This window comes from Dermacentor silvarum, chromosome 1, assembly GCF_013339745.2.
Source record: "Dermacentor silvarum isolate Dsil-2018 chromosome 1, BIME_Dsil_1.4, whole genome shotgun sequence".
In the NCBI taxonomy this organism is placed as follows: Eukaryota; Metazoa; Arthropoda; class Arachnida; order Ixodida; family Ixodidae; genus Dermacentor; species Dermacentor silvarum.
The window spans coordinates 262,781,512-262,793,793 of NC_051154.1; the positions used below are offsets into that span (position 1 = coordinate 262,781,512).

A 12,282-nucleotide genomic window follows, 5' to 3' on the forward strand; every position below is an offset into this window, starting at 1 on the left:
TTCTTTGCGTGTCGGAGATGGCTCGGCGTGCATGATCTCGAGCTGCGGCGTGCGCCGTCTGGTTCCCCGCGAGAGACTCGTGTCCCTGCGTCCAGCGGATGTTTGCTTCTTCTATCTTGGGGTTTCTCAAGACTTGAAGCCTGTTCCTTTCCGATCCTTCTGTTCACATATCTTCTGCATGCTTCTTGCGAGTCCGTCACCACGGTAATCAGGGTCTTCTTGCATGTTGCGATGGCCAGGGCTATGTCCATCTCTTCCACTGTACTCGCGTCCTTGGCACATATGGATGTGGCTGTAAGTTATTCGCCATTCTCGTCGACCACGCTGATTGCAAATCGGTCGTTTGTTCTGTACGGCGCATGCGCCTGTGTATTTCACGTTTTCTTCTTTGTTGTTGGCGCGCTCGAGTATTTGCTTGGGCGCTTATATTCTCACCTGTCTCCTTTCCTTGTCTTACTCGGGAAGCATGTTTCTGGGTATGGTATTTATGTGTAGCTTGTCTCTGATCTCGTGTGGGATACGCTGAGGTAGGTGCGTCTCATCCTTGACTTGGTAGCCCAGATTTTTGATAGCCCAGAACTCTGGGCTACCGGTAGCCCGGTAGCCCAGAGTTTCTCCCACTGGTTGACGTTGTGCGCTTGCACGAGCTCTTCCCATGTGTTGTGCAGTCCCATTTTGAGTAGTTTCACTGTGGACGTGGAGGGCGATCGGCCTATGGCAGTTTTTTAGGCTTTTCTGATGAGGGCGTTGATTTTGTCTCGTTGACTATGCTGGATGTCAACGTATGGGGTCCCGTACGTGACGATGCTCGTGATCAATGCTTGTATCATTCCCGTGGAGTCTTCTTCCTTGAGTCCGTGACTTTTGCTCGTCACTCTTTTGATAAGGTGGGTTATATTTGTTGCACTGTTCTCTGATTGGATTGGGAAAACGTTGATTGAGCCTGCAGTAAAGCGCGCACGCGCGCTTCGGACGTGGTCTACGTCGTCATCTTGGCGTGTGCTCTGCGAGGATCCCCGCTCGCCGTTGCCGGCTCGCCAGGCTCCTGCCTAGCCAGCGCCTCGATGACCTGCTGGACGGCCTGGAGTGGTTTTACTTGGTCGTCGCTCCGCGTCGCTTCCTCGAGCTGCGGCGGTATACGTCCCGAGTTAGCTTCGCTTGGATGTTTGGAGCCATCCCATAGCATGTGCTCGAATGTGGCCGTCTCCCTGCGGCACGCTCTGCACTTGTCATCGGGGTGCGATTATGGGTACATCCTATGCAGTAGCGCCGGGCTAAGAAGTGTTATCGTTTGTGATAGCCTGAACATCACGGCCTGCGACCTGCTCAGCCCTTTGCAGGGTGGCAGGTCGAAAGGCCTTGGTCAATTCGTTATAGCAGGTCATCCTGTCTTTGGCGCTGAACCACAGCGGGCGGCCGTTGCCTTGGGCGCGGTCGGTTAATCCTCGAGCTCGGGCGCGTGCCGTTTCGTTGCGGTTGGCATTCTTCTCCGAGGCCTGACCTGCGTGCGCCGAGAACCACTTGATTCGAGTCCTCTTGTCGCGGCCTGCCTGTTGGAACAGGATGCGTGCCGCCGTTGTGGCAATTCTTCCTTTGGCGTAGTTCCTCACCACCTGTCTGGAGTCGCTGAGGATCGTGTGGCATTCTCGGTCTACGATGGCCAGGGCGATGGCTATTTCTTCTGCTTCCTCCACTTGCTTGCTCGATGTGCTGGCGGTCGCCCGCACGTTGCCTCCGGAGTCGACCACCGCGATTGCGAAGCCGTTGCGGCCGGCATATTCGGCTGCTTCCACGTATCTGGCACCGGGGTCTTCCGCGTGTACGTCCGTTAGTGCCTTGGCTCTAGCGCGTCTTCTGCCTTCGTTGAACTCCGGGTGCATGTTCCTCGCTAAGGGGTCTACCCGCACGTTCCGTCGTACGTGGTCTCTGAATTTTTTTCCAACTCTGCTCCCGCGGCCCCGTCCTTTTGAATCATGAGTTCGAGGATGCGGAGCGTCGTAACCTACGGAATGATGATGCCTGCCACCTTCCGGGTCTGGTATCTGCTGCGGTTGTCGGCCTCTTGTGGGCTTTCTTAGCACCAAGAGCTGCGACTTTTCTGGTGCGCACGTCAGTCCACATGCTTCCAGGTACTTTTCCGTTGTGTCAATTCCGCTTCTTGCAGAGCGTCTTGCCGTTTACCTGTCGACCCTCCCGTAGTCCAGATGGTAAGGTCGTCAGCACACATTACGTGACCAATCCTTTCTATTTGCTTCAGTTGTTTCGATAGCGAGCTCATCGCCAGATGGAATAGCATCAGCGGAATGACGGAGCCTTGTGGAGTTCCCTTTCGCGGTATTTCAAATTTCTTGGAGTGTAAGTTGCCTATTCCTACTGTGGCTGTCGGTTCTTTCAGAAAATCTTGGATGTAATCATACATCTTGTCTACGCAGTTATAAAAGTTGAGGTGTTGCAATATGGCTTCGTGTGACACGTCGTCGAAAGCCCTTTTCAAGTCTAGTGCGAGGATGGCTTTCTTGCTATGCGTGTCCAGTTTGTTTATCAGTTTTTCTTTGATCTGCAGTAACACGTCTTGCGTCAACAGGTGATCTCTAAATCCGAACATTGTGTTTGGGACATATCCGTTGTCTTCGATATGTTCGATCATCCGGTTGTGCACCATGTGCTCGCAGAGTTTTCCAGCACACGAGGTGAGGGATATAGGTCGCAGGTTCTGTACACTGATAAGCTTGTTGGGTTTAGGAATCATGGTTACCTCGGCATGTTTCCATTCCGGTGGTACTTTACCCCGTTCCCAGCACTCGTTGATGTGCTTTAAGAGTGCGTCTACAGAGGGTCCATCTAGGTTCTAGAGTGTCTTGATGTATATTCGGACGTATACCCGGCGGCGTGTTTCGGGTGAGCTTGCTCAGGACCCTCTCGATCTCTGCTTCTGTGAAGGGCCGATCCAGTTGTATGTTTGGGTTGCCTCGATACTCGTCAAAGTGCGAATCTCCAGTTATGGTCCGCTCCGTACCAATGAACTTCTCCTTCACTTCTTTGATAATGTCTTCCTCTTTCTCCGGGTGTTTCTGTATGAGTCTCTGCCCTTTCTGTTTTGCGGCGTTCTTGTTCTCCTTCTTGGATATGAGAGTATTTAGTACCGCCCAGGTGCGCTTGGTGCTTAGGGTCCCTTGAAGCTTGTTACATGTTTAAAAAATGGCTGTGGTTTAACTCTCGTTAAACCTAATCGAGTAGCGATAGCTACAGACCCCCGGCTGCGCTTAGGCTTCGCTTGTGGTTAGACATGTTGTAGTTAGTGGTTTCCCAACTTAGTGGTTTCCCACTAGACTAAGAAAGCAGAGACGTTGTGGTCAACCAACGGGTAAAGCGGGGCGGGCTGCAAGGCGGGCTGCCTTCAGAGACGCAGAATTCAAGCAGCATTCATTATCAGAGGTCGGCGCTGTAGATTCATCGTTAGAGGCTAAGGGAGCCCGTCTAGCGGCATCGCTTTCACGGCGTTTGGCCAACCGTTCGGCATGCTCCTCTTGAATCTCTTCAGCGCGCTGTCTCCTCTTCACTTCATTTCTACAGCAATCCCTGGCCTCCTTCAGGCTGGTCGACTTCTCACCGTCCATACTGCGGCCTCAACTATGGCTGCGGCGACGCGAGCTCTCCCATTTTATACTCCCGGTTATCACAGCTGCGGAGCGCGGGGTGTGACGTCATAGAGAGGGCGCAGCGAGCGTCCAACGGCTAAAACCCCTATATATAAAAAGTAGCGCCATTCTTATGTCTTGCTGCCACCGCGCTCACCCCGGCGTTTCCTCCTCGCCGCCTCCTGTCGCCCCAGCCTCCTCCGCTCCCCTATTGGCCAATCCGTGTCACGTGGAAGCAGGCGTTGCGCTTTTGTAGATCTTTTTTTTCTTTCCAGCGCGCTCCGACCGCCATTCTCGGGCCTGTGCGACGAAAGTGCTGTACGCACAAACGGATCAAACGTCTTAAGGTGGATACACACGCGAGGGCAAAATCCCGCCTGCTCCGCGGACAAACAATGACGTCATCACTTGAATCCGGCGCAGCCGAGTTGGGTCGCATTCGCACAGCCGGAGCGCCGTTTGCGGAATCCGCGTGCTTACTCTCGGCTCCAACGCTTATTAGCAGCTGCGCGTTTGCATACTCGGCATGCTCTATATTCCATAGCGCTGTGAATCCCTCAACAAGAGCCAAAAAGTGACGGTTGCCTCGTCACTTAGCGTTTTCTTGTGCACCTCACTCATGTTGAGGTCGCGCAGGCTGCGCGGTCTGAGTAAATAGAAATGCGCGCGCAACCATGGCCGCGAGTTTGTGGCGATGTCTTATGACTTATTTTAGAATAGTCTTATCTTCCACCGCTCACGGCCGGCTGATCCCGTTGATAACGCAAGCGGACTGTCGCTCTGACCACTGACAAAGCGCGATAAGCGTGAAAAGGCATTATTACTTTAAAGGCATCGCTACAAAATACCGTCCCATGACTCGCCTTTCTCGCTGCACCACAGCAAAAGCACGTGCGGTCACTACTGCACATCAACACACGTGGCTTCAAGCTGACAACAATGTTGACAGATTTGACGATGACTACGCTGAATTGACGTCAGACGACCGCCAAACGGACGGATGGAAATACCGGCGAGCATTTTCAATCCGGACCGCGAGCGAAGGAGCCCGGACTAGGCGAGGGCCGCACTTTTTGATGACGCGCGCGTCACGTGATACGCCATCCGCTGCGAAAATTCCTCCTCCGTCCGGTCGTGTGAATGCACCTTTAGGGACAAGAACTTCGTTGTGATGGCATGCTGCTGCGCCTTAAGTTACCGAAACCGACAAGGCGAGGGCAAAATGTTTTTTTTTTTTGTTTACCATCCGGCGAGCGCAAACGCTTGCTGCACACTTGGTATTTGCGCCGTCTCGCATCGTCACGTTGCTACTTCCAAAACGGCATTATTAAGTCCAGTAACTGACGGACGAAGCAAAATCGCGCCTCAAAAACTGCTCCGCAGGGCGCGATCGAAGTTTTCCGCGTATTTCCTCTGGTAGCGCGTTATCTATCGTCTGCCGCGGCAGGCCCGACGTAGGCGGCGCCACTGTCGATATCGCGCTTCGATTGCGCTGGCCGCGCCGAGCGCGACAGCGGAACGGAGGAGGAGGGGAGTGGTTGGCGCTACTTTTTATATATAAGGGTTTTACCAACGGCAGGAGCGGTGGCCGCACTATTGTAGCCGCACGGCGGCCGCGACGAGGCGAGTTGCCGGCGAATCGAGGCCCGCGGTTTGACGTCACACAGAGGGCGCGGCAGCGCGCCAGCTGTGGCGGTTGCCAGGCAACAGTGGACGCGCCCCTGTAGGAGCGGTGGCCGCGCGGCGACCGCGACGAGCCGAGTCGCCATAGAATCGAGGCCCTTGGTGTGACGTCACACAGAGGGCGCGGCAAGCGCCCAACGGCTAAAACCCCTTTATTGACCCTTTTCGCGGCGATCCCGTGGCCGCTGCCATGTTTGATCACGTGGTGACGCGTCCATTGCTTGCCTCAACTGCCTGCGTTGCCTCCTTGTTTACGATGGAAGTGTATGACGCCAGCGCGGCTTAATAAAACCTCTGTTTTCGGAGATATTGCAGACGGTGACTAGGTGGACGACACGAAGCTTTGATCACCGCTTCAGAGAACATGCTAAAGCGCTTTGGGAGCTGATTAAGATATATAGTCCAAACGGCGCAAGCAGCGTATATGGTGCTTGTTCTAAAAGCTGGGCTAAATATGTATTCCAAGCTCTCCAAATATTCCGCTCATGAATTCAGTCAGGGTTAGTGTGTTTTGCTCTTTGTTCTTTATTCGGCAAATATTTTGAAGCAGTGGCTTGTCAGTTTCTGACTCAGTGGAGTTCCTCGGTGCGGCCACTATCTGATTATTTTCTGCCTAATCGCTCGCGGGTATGCTCAGTTCCGATAGATTTGTTCTTGCTGAGCACAAGGCTTGAAACGTAGCTGTTTTGTACATTGTAATACCTTGTAGCAAATATATATTACAGCTAGTAACTCGCTTACTCTTGTGGACCGTCACGAAGCATTCAGCTTCGACCATTCGTGCGCCATCAATGTAGTCCGTCGTTTATTGTGCGTATACAGTGCGCATATTTTCAAGCGTGCGCCCATTCACTTATTCTTGATACGTCGGCGATAGAGTGGGCGTAAATTTTCCTGCTATTTGGGACAGATGTGTATAGATAACGTGCGCGAAACTTACTATGACAGGAAGCGGCGCTACTCCCTTTGTCATTGTTTAATGAGTGGTAGTCACTCTTGCCGACGTTCTGGGGATGAAGCCCTTTCTTTGAAGGTTAGCGATGCAAGGCTGGCGGATGAGCAAATTTCTATATCCTCGAGGAAAGCCGTACATCACAAAGTGCCGGTAACGCGTTCGGACAGTGGCAGCAGCGGTCCGCGAACTTGGCCACACAGATTAATTATATTCCTTAACAAGCCAGTCACTATTATTGCAGCCAACTACTGCACACGTCTTCAATCCACATGATTCAATCTAGCATGATTGGAGCACAGTGTGTTTGCGATAACTCAGTTGCATTTCCGACAGCTGATCGCACAGAAGCAAGGTAGAAGCGGTAATGGTTTCGTATTCGTGCGTGGTCGCTGAGGAGACGTATGGCGCGCCGCCGTGAGCGCCATCTCGTTTCTCTAAAACAAACTGCTCCGCGAAAAGGGTCAATATAAAAAGTAGCGCCAACCACTTCCCTCCTCCGTTCCACTGTCGCGCTCGGCGCGGCCAACGCGATCGAGGCGCGATCTCGACAGTGGCGCCGCTGATGTCGACCCTGCCGTAGCAGACAATGGCTTACATGCTACCAGATTAAATCCGTGGAAAACTGCGATTGCGCCCTGCAGAGCAGTTTTTGAGGCGCGATTTTGCTTCGTCAGTCAGTAACTGGCCTTAATAATGCTGTTTTGGATGTAGCAACGCGATGATGTGAGACGGCGCAAATACCAAGTGTGCCGCAAGCATTTGCGCTCGCCGGATGCGGCAACTTCAGTTGCGGCAACTGAAGGAGCAGCAGCATGCCATCACAACGAAGTTCTTGTCCCTAACACGTTTGATCCGTTTGTGCGTACAGCACTTTCGTACGTACAGTTTGTGCGTACAGCACAGAATGGCGGTCGGGGCGCGCTGGAAAGAAAAAATATACAAAAGCGTGACGAGTGCTTACACGTGACACGGATTGGCCAAGGGTGGAGCAGAGGAGGTTGGGGCGAGAGGAGGCCGCGAGGAGGAAACGACGGGGTGAGCGCGGTGGCGGCAAGATCTAAGAATGGCGCTACTTTTGATATAGAGGGGCTTATTTACCAACACCAGGAGCGGTGGCCGGGCGGCGACCGCGACGAGCCGAGTTGCTGGAGAATCGAGGGTCGTGGTGTGATGTCACAGCGCAGCCACGGCTCAAAGTGCGGCGACGGCGAAGAGGCGAAGACCTGGCGTAATGTAGCTATCGCTACAAAATTATGGGGGTTTACTTGCCAAAACCACCATATGATTATGAGGCACGGCGTAGTGGGGTACTCCGGATTAATTTGGACCACCTGACGTTCTTTAACGTGCATCTAAATCTAGGTACACGGGTGTTTTCTGCATTTCGCTCCCATCGAAATGCGGCCGCCATGCCCGGGATTCGAGTTGGTATACATCTTTCATGCCAGTTCTTTCTTTCAAGTTCTTCAGAGTACTCTTGCGCCTCTTTGATCAGTTTGGAGATTGACCAGCTTAAACATTGGAAGAAGTTAAATAAAATTCGTTCGTTACCAATCGTTCCTACACTGGACGAACTACTGTACTATATCAGCACTGGCAGACGCTAGCTCGAGATTAGCGTGTAGTATTCATGACGATAGGTACGCACACACATTCGCGTATCACCTGTTATTAAATTTGTCCGTCACGTACGTGAGTCCGTCACGTGAGCACCACTTCATCTTACAAGTACCTTGGTCTTATTTGGACGTCATCGCTCTCTTGGATAACGCATATCGAAACAAAACGTCGCAAAGCTACCCGCTCACTGGAGTATCTACAAAGAAATTAGAAAAAGGCATCCCCAGAAGTAAAAAAGTTGGCATACGTCACATTAGTCCGTCCACAACTCGAATTTGCTTCCGCTGTCTGGCATCCATCTCAAGATTACCTAGCCGCATCATTGGAATCCGTTCAAAACCAAGCCACCCGTTTCATCACTTCACAATATTCACGGTACGCTAGTGTCACTTCCTTGAAGCAAACAATAGGTCTGCCAACACTGAAGTCACGCCGCATCATATCGCCGTCTTTGTTTGTTTCACTCATTCTTTTGCAATCCACGCTCAAGGCACCACCTTTTTAAACCCCCATTGCGAACTTCCTCTCGCATAAGCCACAGCTCTGCCATAGCCCGTTTACCCGGCCGCTCATCTGCCATGACCACTTCTTTCTTTCCTGATGCAATCGTTTTCTGGAATGCGCTCCCTGACCACTTCATTACCTGTACTGACCGCAAAAACATTTGTGAATACCTAACAAATCACTTTCAGTAACTTTCTATCCCCAGCGTACATCGTTTAAGAACCCATCATAAACTACTCAGAATAGTCTGCCCTTGTCAACCCTTCCACCTAGTGTATTGTTCTTATGGTCGCGAATGTATTGCCGTGTTGCTTCTTTTATGCCCTAATTTTGTTTGATGGTTTCAAGTCGTAGAAAATCAGCAATATTTCTTTTTTTGTGGTTGTTTTGCACGTAACCACTCTTACACTTGTTCGTAGTGCCCTCCCCCCCTCCCCCCTTGTGTAATGCCTTCGCGGGCTTTAAGGTGATAATAAATGAAATGAAATGAAAACAATGGATGGCTCATACCCCCTTAAACAATGGCTCATACCCACGTAAACACGGCCTCCCCATTACGACGACAGAAGAGAAGTTAAATTCTACACTGGAATGATGAGCGGCAACGAAGCCAGCTGTGGACGGAGACGACAACGACGACGACGACGACGAACGCGTCAGCAGTGGCACGAGCGCGTTTGCGCGGTTGCGCCGACGGGCGCCAACGAGCCATGCAGTTCGCGGGATAGTGGTCATCGTGACGATAGGTACGAGCACACATAGCATCAATGTCTATGGCTTCCCCGTGGATGGCTAGACATTCCTTCTGAGAGTCGGAATCGGTGACTGACAAGAGAAGGCGTCCTGACGCAGCAGAATCAATGAAAGATTGCTAAGGGTTAAAATGCGGCGAATGCACAGGGAATGAGGGCGCCGCTGGATGCGGCTTTCGAGATGCATAACTTATACTTTGCATTTTACTTTCTTACATGGATGCAGATAACTATAGTAAAATGGGGAACTGGTCTGCTCACGATCTTCCCAGATGCATCGGCACAAGTACTTCTCGCATTCTGCCCGCAGGTTAGGCTTGCCGAGGTGGTACGAGTAGCAGGACCTTGAGCACGCTTCCTCAGTGCAATCTGCGCACAAGCGTCGTCGGTCTGTCGGAAGCTGCCCAGAATACTCACAGTCGAGACACAAGCGAAAACATCACACAACAGAATGCATATTTAAAAGACGAAGACAAACGTCACCAACTGCCGCTAAATTGACCCCACGTGCTCCCGGAAGGAAGAACAGAGATAAATTCTGAATAGAGAAAGCGCTTCATTTCGGCGAAATCTTTATGACAACCTGTAACCTGCGATACTGTAACTTATGGGAGAGAAAACTAAGGGAAATGGAGAGCTCGATTTTTTTAGTTAAACCACGTGGTCCATGTGGCTTTAACTATAACATCAAATTATCGGCCATTTCGAACCAATGAAATGCGCGAACGTCAAATACTGCAAACTATAGTCGATATTGCTCATGTCGAACATGACACCGCTAAACTCCGATAAAGTGCCGCCACCACCAAGGCGCGGCTATTTCCGCCCCTATCGGCGGCATTTGGCGGAGTTTTTTTACAATTGCAGTTGAGCAACACAGACATCCTTCTGGATCTCGGAACAACTAACTACTCGTCATCCCTTGGGAGTGACACTGACGCAGTCGCGCACATACACAGTAGCCGGGCGAACTGGAATATCTTGATAATTCTGGGCTAAAAACGAGCGAATTCGACTCATAAAGTGCGTAAATATTACGGTGAGTATGCGTAATACAACAGAAATGTTACAGTGAAATCGCGTTAGAATGCGTGAAGTTTCCAAGCGCAATATATCTCTATAGAGTCCCCTGTATGTGACTATTGTCAAGGAGGGCTACCTACAGGAGCCCTATACCAGAACAATACGCACTTATCACCTGCGTCATTCCTTGTACTTGCCTGCACGGCCGCCGCACGTAGCATCACATCAGGTGCGGCGTTCACAAAGCTTTGCGTTCATAAGGAATATTTGCCATTTGCCGGCTAACTTTGCTAAGAATACGTACAACATCAAGATTGGGTGGAATTTGGCCTTAGGAACAATTTTAGCGTCAGAGCTTTTTATGAATAAGGGCCCTGAATATTGCGGTTACAGCCTCAGAGCCTCGGCCATTCATGTGCCACACTGTACCATGCACATGCTATAGCTCTTACGCAGCCTCTGCCAGGTGCACACTCGGCGCGGATTGAGATGAGCAAAGCCAGGTAAGGTGGCGGTTGGCCCGGTAAACGGCAAGCGGTATAGTGCAGCGAATTAATGAACAGTGTCAGCAGAAGACGATGGCCCTGAAATCGATAGTGCAAACGTTGTGGCGTTTTCTTTGTCCATCGGCTTCTACTCGGGCTGTTAATTTGCCACCGTGAGTTAATTTGTCACCGTCTGGCCATCTAGCCTAAACCCACACTTATTGACGGCACTATACGAAACTTCTAAAAACACACGCGGCTATGTGCTCCCAGAAACGTGTTGATGCTGCGCGACGGACAGAATTCCGATTATTATAGCGTGACGTAGCTCCGTGCCGCCCAATCACGCCGCACACAGCTCAGCCACGCCATGCTCGTTCGTGCAATAAGTGATGTCCAAAACATGGCGGTCGTGACTAGTTTCCGGCATCTGCAATCGCTTCCGGCGCATGCCGCTACAAAAAGCACAATCTTCTGCTACTTAGAGTCGTCGAAGGAGCGCGGATTTAGATACCACCTATCATTCTGTTGTGCGAATATATTTTTAGGATATATGCCGGTGATCAAACTATCACAGTTCTCAAGGCTCCTCATGTGCTCGACATACGTATAATCTGCATAAACGCCACGATTACACAGTGGCACAGTTCCTTCCGTTCATTTCAACCGAGCTGGTGGGGTTGAGCAGGTCGTTCTGAGCGGCAGGCGCTCCTGAAAGGGATTCTTTTAATGTACTCAGTGGCTAGGGTAGGCCGTTCAGATCATTAAGGTATACATTTAAGCGCTCCGCGTAAAGCGTGTAATTTATTACTACGTTTTAAAAATGTGCATCGCTACCGATCGCAGCGGCACATAGCCAGGAATTTGGGACATTTCGTTCAGTTTCCTTTTTCTGCCACCACGTGGCGTATCGACCTTAAAGAATTCAAAATTCCCGCTGTGACGTCATACGTCACAGCGGGAATTTCACAGCGGGAAGTGACGCATGGGGCACAACTAAAGAAAACGCAATAAAAAGAAGCACATCCTAAGACTATCGCTTCACTTCGGCACTTGGAAACGAGTGCGCTTATATATCAGTGTTATCTCGAAGACGGCCAGCTATTTGCTCTACTGACAATGAATCGACGCTTTTGCTAGACACCTGGCTAGAAAGCTCGTCCGCATTCCGGTGAGATGTCTGGCCCAGATAAAAGCTCCAGCGAAGCTTCCGTTGAATAGTTTTTCTTCTTTAACGGACTTTTTATTTGTGCACCACAGTGGCCACGGTCTTGCGTATACGTCGGGGTTCTGTTTCATGAGTTTCCTATAGAACTGGCGTGATCCATTGCTTAAGAGGAAGCTTTAGCTCGGGCCTATCTTCGATGCCGGATACTCAAGTACATGTAAAACGCAGGAATGCTTTTATGAGAAAACCAGTGAACCAATTTGAAGGAAATTAGTTGCATTTAAGAGAGAAAGTTAAATTGCAGAGACTGCAGCAAATAGAATTTTCGTTTAGATAGTGTAATTCTTCATAAGAATTGCAGGATATTGTTAAATTTGGAAAACAAATAGAAGCATGAAGTTTACAAATCAGCAACTCAGTCATGAAAAACAAGTATGGCATTTCTATAAACTGC

General features: G+C 50.7%; 1 long non-coding RNA gene across 2 annotated transcripts in view; it reads right to left on the minus strand.

Moving 5' to 3' along the window:
* Nucleotides 1-12,282, minus strand: part of LOC119437119 (uncharacterized) — a 50,909-nt gene that overhangs the window by 14,679 nt on the left and 23,948 nt on the right. The window contains exon 3 of one of the 2 annotated variants that reach the window (XR_005189228.2): nt 9,420-9,521. The exons of the other annotated variant lie outside the window; for it this stretch is intronic. This is a non-coding gene — a long non-coding RNA (uncharacterized LOC119437119). Of the gene's footprint in view, nt 1-9,419; nt 9,522-12,282 lie in introns of those variants that run through there. 2 annotated transcript variants of the gene reach the window in all.